At 36.8% G+C, this 13,767-nt stretch overlaps 1 long non-coding RNA gene across 1 annotated transcript; it reads left to right on the top strand.

Annotated features, from left to right (window-relative positions):
- Nucleotides 1-1,307: 1,307 nt before the first annotated feature.
- Nucleotides 1,308-9,842, top strand: LOC136322951 (uncharacterized). Its single transcript, XR_010728891.1, has 3 exons — nt 1,308-1,405; nt 9,498-9,556; nt 9,647-9,842. It is a non-coding gene; the product is annotated as an uncharacterized lncRNA (long non-coding RNA).
- The last annotated feature ends 3,925 nt before the right edge of the window (nt 9,843-13,767 follow it).

Here is a 13,767-nt window from a genome sequence, read left to right as displayed (position 1 = left end):
CACTTGCTTGGACTAAAATGTTTCACGCTACTTCAGAAATTTAGGTGGGTGTTGTACTGTTAAATCTGAGGTAATTAGATTGTGGTATTGGTGGGTACATTGTAATGTAGGCAAATAAGCAGGAGAATGCCTCCTTTGAGTTCCCCAACTATTATTTGTTGTTACAATCCAGAGCCCACAAAGCACCTCTTTCCACAACGATGGAGCTTGTGCCTTACTGTGTTTCTCGGGACACCTTATTTCCACCAGCAGCCTCACTTCTGACTCCTAATTGAACAACACGACCACCCTCCACCTTTTCAGTAGACCTGGCTATGTCTTTTACCTTTGTATTACACAAACTAAACTTTAATAATGACTCTGATTATACGTATTTATTATTTCAGTTCATGACTAATTAAATAACAAATAGGTATATTTCCAAAAGAGTTATGGCTAGGATTTTGGAGGAAGATGAATTTTAATTGTAAGTTCTTTGACCAAATTAGCAAAATGATATTTAGTAAATAGCATAATTTACCAGTAGAAAAAATGGAAGCCTAAAGAAACATGACCCTTGATTAATAATTATATACAAGTAGAATCCAGGGTTTACAAAGATAATAGGTGCATCCATCTAAAGACCCTCTTAAGAAAATAGTGGAAAAAAAAGAAAATAGTGAAAGTGTATAAATAAAATTGTAACATAAAGGATATTGAAACAAATTCTCAATTTTACTCAGTTCTAATTAGATTATAGTGTGATTATGAGAATACAAATGATACAAGTGCTATCCAGAAGTATAAAAAAGTCAAGAGGTTATTTAACCTAACTAAAGCAGCACTACCTGTGGCATTTTTTAGGTAATGGTAAATCTAGAAAGCAGTAACCCTTTCTTACATTTTATTTGTCCCTTCCTTTGGATAATGCTGTAAACATTCTCTAAAACTTCTTTTGTGTCCTGAGCAAATAACTTAACCTCTATAAGCCTAATTTTTCTTACCTGTGATCACAACATTCAGTTTGCAAAGCATTGGTGAGGTTTCAATTATACAACCTTTGTAAACCATGAGTAAAGTATGCAGTAGATTATCGGAATACAGTGTCTTTATTAATATAGTAGGATCTCAATTAGTGGGAAGCATTAATATTTTTACAATTCATCCTCGTTAAATGGCTATTAATAAATAAACAAGTGCTGAAGCACTTGACTGTTATACTTTAACACTCAGCAAGGAAGCTCTCATTTCCTGCATATAATTTACATGGGAAAGCACTCCCTTATTTTTATACGTGTAGAAAGGCAAAAATGATTGCAGAGCTGGGGCGAAGGCGGGTCTGAGACGTGAAGTGAGGTTTTTGTACCTCAATGTAATAAGGAGTAATAAAGAAAAGAGAGGATTCAGAAACCACAAACACAAATTGGTGAGTACTGGTGGCCTCCAGTGTGAAAAACAATTGACAAACTGATTTAATATATTAAAGTATGGGCTTATTCTTTAACCCACTTTATCCTCTGTCATGTATTAAATCTGTGAAAAACTCATTTAAAATTTGACAATAAAAACAAAATGTGTATAATTAAAATGTTTAAATTATGGAGGCCAATCAAGATTTTGAAGTTGTTTAATGACTGAATGTCTGGACTGTTTCACAGTGATCTTGTCCTTGAACATCAACCATCCATTTCAAAGGCGTTGAAACTAAACAATTTTTTCTTTTAGTCTTTTGTAAAGTTGATGTTTATTCACTTTATTCAACCTTTTAAATATATGTATATAGTCTAAAGCTGCTTTATCGGTTTCTGTCATTTTTAGGGAGTCCTGTGATCAAAGAATAAACATAAATCAATTGTTAATATTCCCTTCAACAGACTTATTTTTTCTTTTAGTTTTAAAACATTAAAATTTAACAAGTATATTTGAAAAAATGATTGTTGAAAAATGTTTTATTTCCTGTAGTGAAACTTTAGTTGGATTGAAAGCAGGATTTATGTCATCACTTTAAACGAGGCTGCTTATAGTGTCCCAAAGAACAAACTAAAGCCATACCCTGAAGTGTGGACACCTGAACAACACAGATGTTGCAATGACGTGAATTTGTTTCCCTTTCTTTATTTCTGACCACTTCTGTGTCTTTCAATGACATTCTGAATTCCCACCCTCCCTAAAATCAAGCAACTTGACAGGGTCTGTAACTTTAATAAGAATAGTTTGTATTCAATTATTCAAATCAGAAAGAGAGAACTCTCTAAGATATAGGGCCCAGGACTCATTTCCTAGTACATATGGTCCAATTTGACAGTAATGTTAATGTCAAGTTAAAAAATGAGTTCTTTTTTATCCAATTTATTAATATGCTAAGTAAAATTTAAAAAATAATGTACTGAAGTCAAGATAAGAGAGTACTTAAATTAGGCACATTTGGAGTTCTAATATTTGTAAATTTTCTAGAAGACATCAGAATTGGAAAAAGTACAAGAAGACCCCAAACATTAGTTGTTTTGAGCAAGATTTTATAGAAATATTAAAGTAATTAGAATTCTTTGAATGGTATGGCTTAAGGGAGCACATCTCAATTTTGATTTTAGGCAAATAAAAGGGCATAATTAGTAAAACCAGGAAGAACCTTAGCATTTCATTATTCCAAGGAATAGTTACAATTTTCCAGAGCGTACAATTAATATTGATGTTTGTTTTTTTCCTGGAATTGTGGCCTGTGTCCACCAGTAATTAAACACTCCTTATAGCCTTGGTCTTAAAGGCTGGACTACTTATAAGTATGATTGATGGTGTAGACAATTTTCCAATTTTCTTTTCAATTTTAGAGATAACATAAAAACCAATCTATGCATAATTACAAATGAGCACCACATTTAAATGTAAGCATAATTTAAATAAAAATTTTAGAGAAATATAAACAACAAAATACATTTGATATCTTTCTCTAAATTATTCATTTTTCCAATGTCTGCTAATGTGCCTCTAGTTTTTTTGGTTGTTGTTGTTTAAATTTTTTTCTTACATAAGAAGCAGGGAGGCAGAGAGACAGGCTCCAAAATGCCCTCCTGACCAGGATCTATCTGGTAGGCACCCGAGGCCACAAAGCCATCTTCAGCACCAGGAGCTAATTTCCTCCAACAGAACCATGGCTGTAGGTAGGGAAGAGAGATAGAAAGAGAGAACAGAGAGAGGGAGGAGTGGAGAAGCACAATGTAAAGCCAGTAGCCATGGCCACCATCACAGCCTCCTGGCCCATGCAGGTTTGCATTAGATTCGAACAGACAGTAATGAAACAATAGAGCCATGAACTGGTGGTCCATTAGCTTTAATACTAGGTTGCACCTGGTGGGCAAGTAAAAACACACACTGGGCTCCAAAACCCACTCATTCAGTGCTCACAAAGCTACTGACTTACCCGAATTTCCTAGAATCAAAGGTTTCTAGCTCACTAGCCTCATTCTCCTTTGTTCCCCATCTCCTTCTCCATCTCCTTCTCTCTACACAAACTCTGCACTAACTGGCTTCTCTTTCAGCACTCCACCATCTTGGCTGCCTCTCCTCTCCTCCACGTGGCCTTACTGTGTTCTCCAACCTGCTCTCTACTCTAATGCTAATCTCAGGTACTGAGAAAGCAAGCTCCGGGTCTGCCCCACTTTATAGTGCAGAAATCAAAACCTTTAATCTAATATACAAAATAGGGACATCTCTAATACAAAGTCACTTATCTGAGGCATGATGGGATTGTACCACCCCACATCAAAAAGAGTGGGAAAGGCTTAGTCCTAAAACCAAGCCCCAGGCTACAAGGATCCTGCCCGCCCCCAACACACATTAATATCACCTGGGCAACAGGCTTCCATGTGGGCAGTGTCATCTTTAACAAAGTGAGCATAATATATTTTATCTGCCCAGCACACATGGTCACTTCTCCTGTTTGCCCTGATTTGGAATCAAACCTGGGACATCCATATGCCAGGCCAATGCTCTACTGCTGAGCCAACCAGCCAGGTCCTGTTATTCTAGTTTTCATTTTTAACCTTAATTAAATACTAAGTTCAACAGAGCTGTTGACTCTTTACTTTTAATCAAAAGACTTATATAGATTTATGCTTACATCTAGATCTCTTTAGACTTCAGGGTGACATTTGTAGACCTTATTTTATTTTTAATTTTCTATAGTCAAATGATTAGAATTAGGGAAAAGAGAAAGAAAGGAAGGAAAAAAGAAAGAAAGTGAAACTGGAAAAGTTGGCATTCATGTTGCCTGTCACTACCCAGCCAGTAAGTAGAGATGAGAATTGAATCTTTGTGGACGCTTTATTCAGATGGGCAGTGATCTGAAAAGATGGCAGGTTATGTAACCTAAACACCATGTTAACATCTCATCTGAGGCTGCCCCTTTTATAAAGGGAAGAAAAGGGTAGGTAAAGGGTTTGGTTCAAGAAAAAAATTAATTAGATAAAAATTACATTCCAGAGATTTTCAGCATTGCTAGTAATTCTTTATCTGAGTCATGGTCAGCAGGGTGTTCTGTTCTTGGAGCACAAAGACTTAGATACCATCTTGATTGCTTGCAGACCCCTGGGGCACAAAGGCCTGGTCATGTGTTCCAGTTCCTGGAACAAAGCTTTTTGCATGCATTAATCAGTAAGCCTATTAACCATAACTAGTAGCTAGTATAACTAAAGCTAAAATGTTAACTCTTGAGTTCCCCCTATCAGAAGGAAGGAAAGAAGAAAGAAATGAAGGAAGGAAGAAAATTAAAAAATGAAAGAATAAAAAAGAAGGATGAAAGAAAAGAGGGACAAAGGGATGGAGAAAAAAAGAAAAAACACATTGCCCTTTGCTGTTTTCACCTTCTCCTTCTCTCTCACTTCTTGGTATCTCAGTGTAGAAAGGTTTTAAATTAGAAATGGACACATCAGTTAACAATCAGCCATTTCATCTTATACAGTTGCAACACCTCAACTTTAGGGCTCTTTATGTGAAATGCTTCATCAGAATGTTCTGTGGATGAATTACAAACATAATTAAATCATAAAAATGTAGTTGCTACTGATTTGTATAAATCCCTAATTGTTGGGCAGATAAAATATATTATGCTCACTTTGTAAAAGATAATACTGCCCACGTGGAGGTGCCCAGGTGATATTAATGTGTGTTGGGGGCAGGCAGGATCGTTGTAGCCTGGAGCTTGGTTTTGGGATTAAGCCTTTCCTACCCTTTTTTGATGTGGGGTGGTACAATCCAATCATGCCTCAGATAAGTGACTTTGTATAGAGACTTCCCTATTTGTATATTGGATTAGAGGTTGTGAAGCTACACTATAAAATGGGGGCGGAGTGGGAGCTTATGCTCTTGGTTCCTGAGGTTAGCATGAGAGAGCAGAGAGAGTAGAGCCAGCAGCGGGAGGAGGCCACGTGGAGGAGGCCAGTGTAAAGCCAGAAGCCGCCATCGGGGCCATTCACATGCAGGTTTGCATTGGATTCGGACAGTCGGTAAAGAAACAGCAGAGCCAAAAACTGGTGGGCCATAGTCTTTAATCCTAGCTTGCACTCGGCGGGCAAGCAAAAAATACACACTGGGCTCCAAACCCCAGTCACATTCAGTGCTCACAAAGCCACTGACTTATCTGAGTTTCCTAGAATCAAAGGTTTCTAGCTCACCAGCCTTATTCTCCTCAGTTCCCCATCTCCTTCCTTATCCCAGATACAAACTCTACACAAACTGGCATCTCACTCAGCACTCCACCATCTTGGCTGCTTCTCCTGGCCTCCTCCACGTGGCCTTTCTCTGCTCTCCTTTGCTCTCTTCTAATGATAATCTCAGGAACCAAGAGTCCAAGCTCTTGTTCCATCCCCATTTTATAGTGTAGCCCCACAACCTCTAATCCAATATACAAAATAGGGAAGTCTCTAATACAAAGTCACCCTCTGAGGCATGATAGGATTGTACCGCCCTACATCAAAAAGGCTGGGAGAGGCTTAATCCCAAAACCAAGCCCCAGGCTACAATGATCCTACCTGCCCCCAACACACATTAATATCACCTGGGCGATGGCATCTTTAACAAAGTGAGCATAATACATTTTATCTGCCCAACACCAGGAAAAGCAATGTAAAGCCAGAAGGCAAGGCCAGGGCCACCATCAGAGCAGCCTGGCACATGCAGGTTCGCATTGGATTCGGACAGTCGGTAAAAAAACCATGGAGCCAAAAACTGGTGGGCCATAGCCTTTAATCCTAGCTTGCACCCGGCGGGCAAGTAAAAATACACACTGGGCTCCAATACCCAGTCACACTCAGTGCTCACAAAGCCACTGACTTATCCGAGTTTCCTAGAATCAAAGGTTTCTAGCTCACCAGCCTTATTCTCCTCAGTTCCCCATTTTCTCTCTGCACAAACTGCACAAACTGGCATCTCACTCAGCACTCCGCCATCTTGGCTGCTTCTCCTGGCCTACTCCACGTGGCCTCCTCCACGTGGCCTCCTCCCGCTGCTGGCTCTATTCTCTCTGCTCTCTCATGCTAACCTCAGGAACCAAGCGCCCAAGTTCCCGCTTCGTCCCCATTTTATAGTGTAGAAATCCAAACCCTTAATCCAATATACATAATAGGGAAGTCCTAATACAAAGTCACTTCTCTGAGGCATGATTGGATTGTACCACCTCACACCAAAAAGGGTAGGAAAGGCTTAATCCCAAAACCAAGCCCCAGGCTACAACGATCCCCAACAGACATTAATATCACCTGGGCGATGGCCTCTTTAACAAAGTGAGCATAATACATTTTATCTGCCCAACAAGCAGCCAAGATGGTGGAGTGCTCAGTGAGATGCCAGTGTGTGTAGAGTTTGTATCTGGGATAAGGAAGGAGATAGGGAACTGAGGAGAATAGGTTGGTGAGCTAGAAACCTTTGATTCTAGGAAACTCGGATAAGTCAGTGTTTTGTGAGCACTGAATGTGATTAGGTTTTGGAGCCCAGTGTGTGTTTTTATTTGCCTGCCGGGTGCAAGCTAGGATTAAAGACTATGGCCCACCAGTTTGTGGCTCCGTTGCTTCTTTACCGACTGTCCGAATCCAATGCAAACCTGCATAGGCTAGAAGGCTGCTTTGATAGTGGTGGCCCTGGCCCTGCCTGCTGGCTTTACACTAATGAAGTATTTAGTCTACATGGAATTGTCCATGAAGAAACTTTATACTTAAGGAACATGTCTTCTGAATAATGGCTATTTTAAATTCATCTGTAAATAAATGCATAGAAATATATCAAGTGTTATATAGAGAATGCTCTTGGATAAAGAGATTGATTCAAAGACCATCATGCTACCTATACACCCCTAGAATCAGAAGGAAGAAATGAGAATCTGGGATTACTGTAGATATTTCTGAGTTCTTGAGTAGTAATCAAGCTGCTTTTGTTCATCTTGTAAATATTTTTCTCTGTTTCAGAAGAAAAGTTTCCACATTGCAGAGAGTATGAATCATTAGAAATTCTCATCCCTTTTAGATCAAATTCATTTTCATGACAAGTATCCTGAAATTGAATTCACAGGAAGTATATCTCATCTACAAATGTCATTTATAAATCTGCATAATGCCCATTTGTAAAAGACAATTAAAAAGTAAATGATAAAGTGATTTACATTTCCATAGGAAAATATTCAGGCACAAGTATACTAGAAAACTTAAAATAATTAGATGTATATACTAATTAAACAGAATCCTAACAAAAACTAAGCAATGCAAATGTATACAGGGGTTTTGTTTTGAGATCAAAAATATCGTAATTCCATGAATAATTTTGATCTATGTTATGGTTTTCTAAAATGGTGAACAAGTCATAATAAAGTTCCAGAAAAAAAAAATATCTTATTTTTCTTATTGTACTTATATTCTGGAAAGTCAATATATATTAAAATATTAAAAATATGTTTTATTTGAAAGTAGAATTGAGTCTGTGTAGGTGAGATACCAGTGTATAATAATCTTGGCATAGGGCTACTAGGTTTCTCACAGAGAGAAAAATCTACTTCTGAGTTGAAGATTTCTCTCTCTTATGCACTTTGTGATGTTGTGGGAAGGAGAGTGCAACAGACATGAGAAGGACGACAACTAAACTGTAGACCAGCTCCAGGTTCTCTAATAATCATGGCTCTCAAGCCCAAACTTCATCTTCTACTTGGTAACAAAAACTGACTCCTCTCAAAAGTCCCTGGTCCAAAGCAATATTACTTAGGTCAAATCTATCATCTTTGAACACCTTTGCAATAACATTAAGCTACCCCAAAATTCCTTAGAGAATTGACTAGCCTCAAACATATCTGCCACCAATGGAGAGATGGTTTGGTATGGCGGCTTACCATCAGACAAAATCTGTTTTCCAATCTTAACTTTGCAAACTACTGAATCTTCAATATACTACTAAGTCACTGTGAAACTTTCTGTCTGTACTTCATGGGGCTGTCATGGAGCTCCAACTAAGCTTAGTTAGTTGAGAGTTCACTTTCTTAATTCATCCTATTCTTATAAAATATTGCAGGGACAGAAATAGAAAACCAGAAGAGGAAGTGATCATTGAAAACACAAGTCAGAGGGAAAAGTAAGGTTTCCTAGGAGAGGAGAGAGACAGTGAGGGTATCAAACTGTAAAACAGATAATGAAATGAAACCTAAGTCCACTCTCAGAATTAAGATTTAATTCTTTTATTTTTCCATGTAAGAAGTGACTAGAACTGTTGCAGCTTATATGAACCGGACCAGAGGGAGGTTATTTTCAACACTTTCTGTATGGATTTGAAGTGTACGCCTTCAAAAAAAATAATAATAATGAGCTTGAAAGGAATAAAGAGAATTGGGAATACATTTTCTTAGGCTAACATCACTGTGGATGTGGTAACATTTTGCAGTAGCTAGTTAATCCATTTAAATTCCACAATTTAAAGTTAACGTTGATAGTGAGTAAAAGGTATTATAAAAATAGAGAAATAAAATCTCATAATATAAAAATAAACATATTGACGTATATACTTGCTTTCAGAAAAATGTATGTCAAGAATTAATTCTGTCTTAAAAATAACAGTAATAATTCTTCCTGCCAAAAAGTACAATTTGTATTTACTAAAAGGGAAGCTTTATTTTTAAAAAAAAATAAATTCCTACTTTAGGGTAAGTCCTATGCTAACTGCTGGGAATCTAGTAATGAATAAGGCTACAGTACCCGCCTTCAGGGAAGTAACAGCCAGTGCTAAGTACACTCTGTTTAGAAATTTAAAGATACATTTTCCATGTAGTTTTTCTGATGGATCGTATTTCCTTCTGCTTTTTCAGTTTTGCTTTTTGTGTCTTATACTGTTAATGTGAGGACTAAGCATAAATGCCTTTAGTTACTAAGACACGTTAAAAAGAAAAAATAAGCAACTTGCAAAAGTAGAAATAGTTTAAAGTAGTTTGTATAAAAGTTTTTTTGTTTTTTTTTTTCAAAACTGAAAAATAAAATTGGCGTGGAACTTGTCAGGTGCAGTGATCTTCAAGATGAAATTGGCACAGCAGTCTACCAGTTTCGCATGGATCACGGTATGAAAGAATTTCTGTTTAAAGTTATGAGAAAATTTTAGGCTGTCAGATATTGTTTTTGGAAGATCGCATTGTTTGTTTCTTTTTAAGAGAGAGTAAGGGAGAGAGAAGAAACAAGAGCACCAAACTGTTCCTGTGTGTGCCCTGACCAAGGATCGAACCAGCAACCTGTGTGCTTCCAGACGATGCTCCCATGCTCCCACCAACCAAGATATCTGGCTAGGGCTTATGGAGATCCCTGTTTTTAAGTGTTAGAATATCACATAATGACTTACAGTGAATGAACTCTGAGATATTTTGGTTGAACTTGATTCTGATGCTTGGAGTAAATGATTCACTTCAGAAATATAGATAGAAATTAAAGGCTTTCAAATAAAGGAAAGTGATTCTATTTCTCAACTCAGAATTTGCAGAGATTTTATATTTTCAGCTAATTTTTCAATGGTAAATTAATTTTATCCTTCACTTGCATCCTGAAAGGATTTCATATTGAATTATACATAGGAAACATAATTGAAAATATATTAGAAATCATAGCTTTGTTCTCACTGAATTTTTAGGTTTTTAAAATTCTTTCATTTAAACATAAACCATGGTTTCAGAAAATATATGAGATAAAATTGGAATTGATATAAAAATGTTGCTAAAATTCACATAAAAACAGTTTACAGTATACATTTGTTTCCAACAAAGTTTTAAAACTGTTCTCTTACAGACTCTGTATAAAGTGACATCTTATTACATGCTTTTTAAAAAAATGTTTTTTAATTTATTTTTTTTATTTTAGTGAAAGGAGGGGAGGCAGAGACAGACTTCTGCATGTGCTGGGACTGGGATTCACCTGGCAAACCCACCAGGGGGCGATGCTCTGCCCATCTGGGGCCCTTACTCTGGTTGCAACTGGAGTCATTTTTTAGCACCTGAGGCAGAGGCCATAGAGCCATCTTCAGCACCCCTGGGACCAACTCATTCCAATGGAACCATGGTTGTAGGAAGGATGAAGGAGAAGAGAGAGAGAGAGAAGTAAGAGGAGGAAGGGTGGAGAAGCAGATGGTCGCTTCTCCTGTGTGCCCTTTCAGGGAATTGAACCCAGGACATACACATGCCGGGCCAGTACTCTACCACTGAGCCAAATGGCCAGGACCTTATTACATGTTTTTAAAATATATTATCAAGTTTCTATTGATCTAGCTGTTCAACTCGATAAATCTATTGAAGTCTTACTATATAAGGCAAAGTGCTAGGCACTGGAGTCCCTAAAATAACTATGATATGGTTTCTATTCTCAATTTGGTTACATCTATCTAGAATTACTAGGAACAGATCTGTCCTTCAAAATCTATATTAAACAAGGACCTACTTACTCTCTATATGCAGATCATGTGTGAGCTACAAATGTACAGTCTTTCTTTAACTGCTCTGAAAAGGTAAGGTAAACTTTCTATAGACACTACATGCACTATTATGTAGACCTAGTTATTGGCTTAATGAAAAATATTACTATTTTTTAAAGTTTATTTTACTGATTTTAGCAAGAAAGGAAGGAGGGGAGAGAGAGAGAGAGAGAGACAGGAACATTGAGCTGCTCCCGTATATGCCCTGACCAGGGATTGAGCCGGCAACCTCTGTGCTTTGAGATGATGCTCTAACCAACCAAGCTATCCAGCCAGGATGAAAAAAATATTATTTTAATTTTCTTCTGGTTCTCAGTGCATAGTGTTGCTTTAAAGTTACGACTACCTGTTTTCCTAGACTTGCCAGGAGACTTGCTTAACTGTGCCAGTTCCCCACACTGATGCCAGAGAGCCAGGGCATCTCCTGTGGTATAACCACCGGGTCTCAACCTCAGCTGTGCAGTAAAATAACCTGGAGTGCTTTAAAAATATGTCTAGCACCATTCAGATTAAATAAACCAGAATTTCTGGGGTAGAACTAGAGAATTACTGTCTGTTTTTAAATTTTCTGCAGTGATTTTAATATGCAGCAGAACTGAGGCTGTAGGCACTTCCCACATCAAAATGGGTTTGAATTAGAGCACTAATAAATTTAAAGTGTTACAGCATAAAAATAATATGGAAAGTAGATGAGTGTTTTGTCATATTACAAATTACATTGTTCTTACTCCAAATATCTCTTCTTCTCTTCATATCATGAAAGAATAGGCTGATCTCTTTCAATACATTTAAATATCTTGAGGTCTATTTAGTATAACATCTTACGCAATGTAGGTATCATATCTATAGTATATATATTATATAAATATATGGCGTCTTTCTGTACATGAATAGTTCACTGCCTTTCAGGGCCATTTATTATGTTAATGGTGATATTTAGCCATCAGAAAAATTATCTTACTTATTTTAATCTAAAATACTTATCTCTATATTTTCACTTATTAGTCCTGTTATCAATTTTCTTGGATAAAGTAGATTATATCTTAATTTTATTGATGATCCTTTAGAGTTGAAGTCAGTCATCAGAACTTCTGTCTTTTTTTCTCCAGATTAAACATTCCTAGTGCCTTCAACTTTTCACTTGAAATGCTTAATGGTTCAAAAATATGGTTGCATATTTTCTGACCCTATATCCATCCAGAGAGGATAAGCTAATAATCTGGGTGAATTTGTGACTAAGAGTATGACTATAATTATACTATATAAAGTTCAAGGTTAGATCATTAAAAGCCATGCATTTCCTCTTTGCTCACTGTAGCATTCACTATGAAAGCCCCAATCCACATTGTAAGAAGTCCAGTTACCCTGAGGCTGCTACACTGATGAAGTCATGTATAGGCATTCTAGTCAACACTCCCAGCCCAGCTCTATTTTCCAGCCCTCCTCATACAGATACGTCCAGACCAGCTGACTCTCATTTAGTGTTCACAATCATTGCCACGTGGAAGAGAAGAAATCTTAGCCGAGCTCTGTCCAATTTTTTTTTTTCTTTTTAGCGAGAGTGAGAGAGAGAGAACAGGAGAGAGTTGAGAAGCATCAACTCGTTGTTGCGACACTTTAGTTGTTCATTGAACTGTCAAAAGAGGAAATGTTCTCATTTCTGATTACAAGCCAAGGTGCAAATTGACTCACAAGATGTTTTCAGCCATAAATAAAAAATGGGTTATTTGAGTTTTGTTGTGACAGACACTGAAAAGTGATAGATGTTTATTTTTCTTATATTTCATTGTCCCATCAATTTGCTTTTCTTTGATGATGTGTGTGACTTGAATTCTGGTTTGCAAGTGAGGAAAGGCAAAACTGTAGGAAGCCACAGAATTTATGACACTGTTCTGGACCTACTTTATTTATTTATTTATTTTTAATGTAAGCTATCTTTTATTATTATTATTTATTCATTTTAGAGAGAAGAGAGAGAGTGAAAGAGAGAGAAAGGGGGGAGAAGCAGGAAACATCAACTCCCATATGTTTCTTGACCAGATAAGTGCAGGGTTTTGAACCAGCGACCTCAGTGTTCCCAGGTCAATGCTTTATCCACTGTGCCACCACAGATCAGGCATCTGGACCTACTTTAGAAGAGCAAAACCTATTATCAAATATTTTCTCAGTTGATTCAACTTCTAAAGAAAATACAATGTCTCTTAGGATTAAAAATATAGTATTTATTAATTTTGGTTTCTTATCTTTGGTGTTGATATGTACACTTTATAAAAGATAATAAGACATAAATTAAAAATCAACTAAGTAAGTAGATAAGCAGTCTCAAATTTGGCAACAGATATTTAAATATTTGGTACAGTAGTACCTTAAGATACGAATTTAATTCGTTCTGTAACCGAGCTCGTAAGTCAGTCAACTCATATATCAAACTGCTGATACTGGACCCGTGCACCAACGCACCAACTAGCAGCAGCTTTCCGAATCATTTCTCGTATCTCAGAATTTTGCTTGTATCTTGAACAAAAAAATGGACCAAGTTGCAGCTTGTATCTCAAAAAAAAATTTGTATGTTGGTCTGTTCTTATCTCAAGGTACCACTGTACAGCCATTTTTACAAAAATAGCAAAAATATTGTTATATGGGAAGTTGAATTTCACGTCCTATTTGCTTTAATGTACACATACACATACATTCATGTACACACATATACACACAAATACACAAAGATATTTAGAATACCTGAGATTAAAAAAAGACTAATTTGCAGTAATATTTTTTCTTTTAGAAAATACATGCTTTTGATACATTTCTAATTGT

Source organism: Saccopteryx bilineata, chromosome 2 (assembly GCF_036850765.1).
Source record: "Saccopteryx bilineata isolate mSacBil1 chromosome 2, mSacBil1_pri_phased_curated, whole genome shotgun sequence".
NCBI classification, from domain to species: domain Eukaryota; kingdom Metazoa; phylum Chordata; class Mammalia; order Chiroptera; family Emballonuridae; genus Saccopteryx; species Saccopteryx bilineata.
The sequence above is the reverse complement of the archived record's forward strand: the minus strand, read 5'-3'. Positions and strand labels throughout refer to the sequence as shown.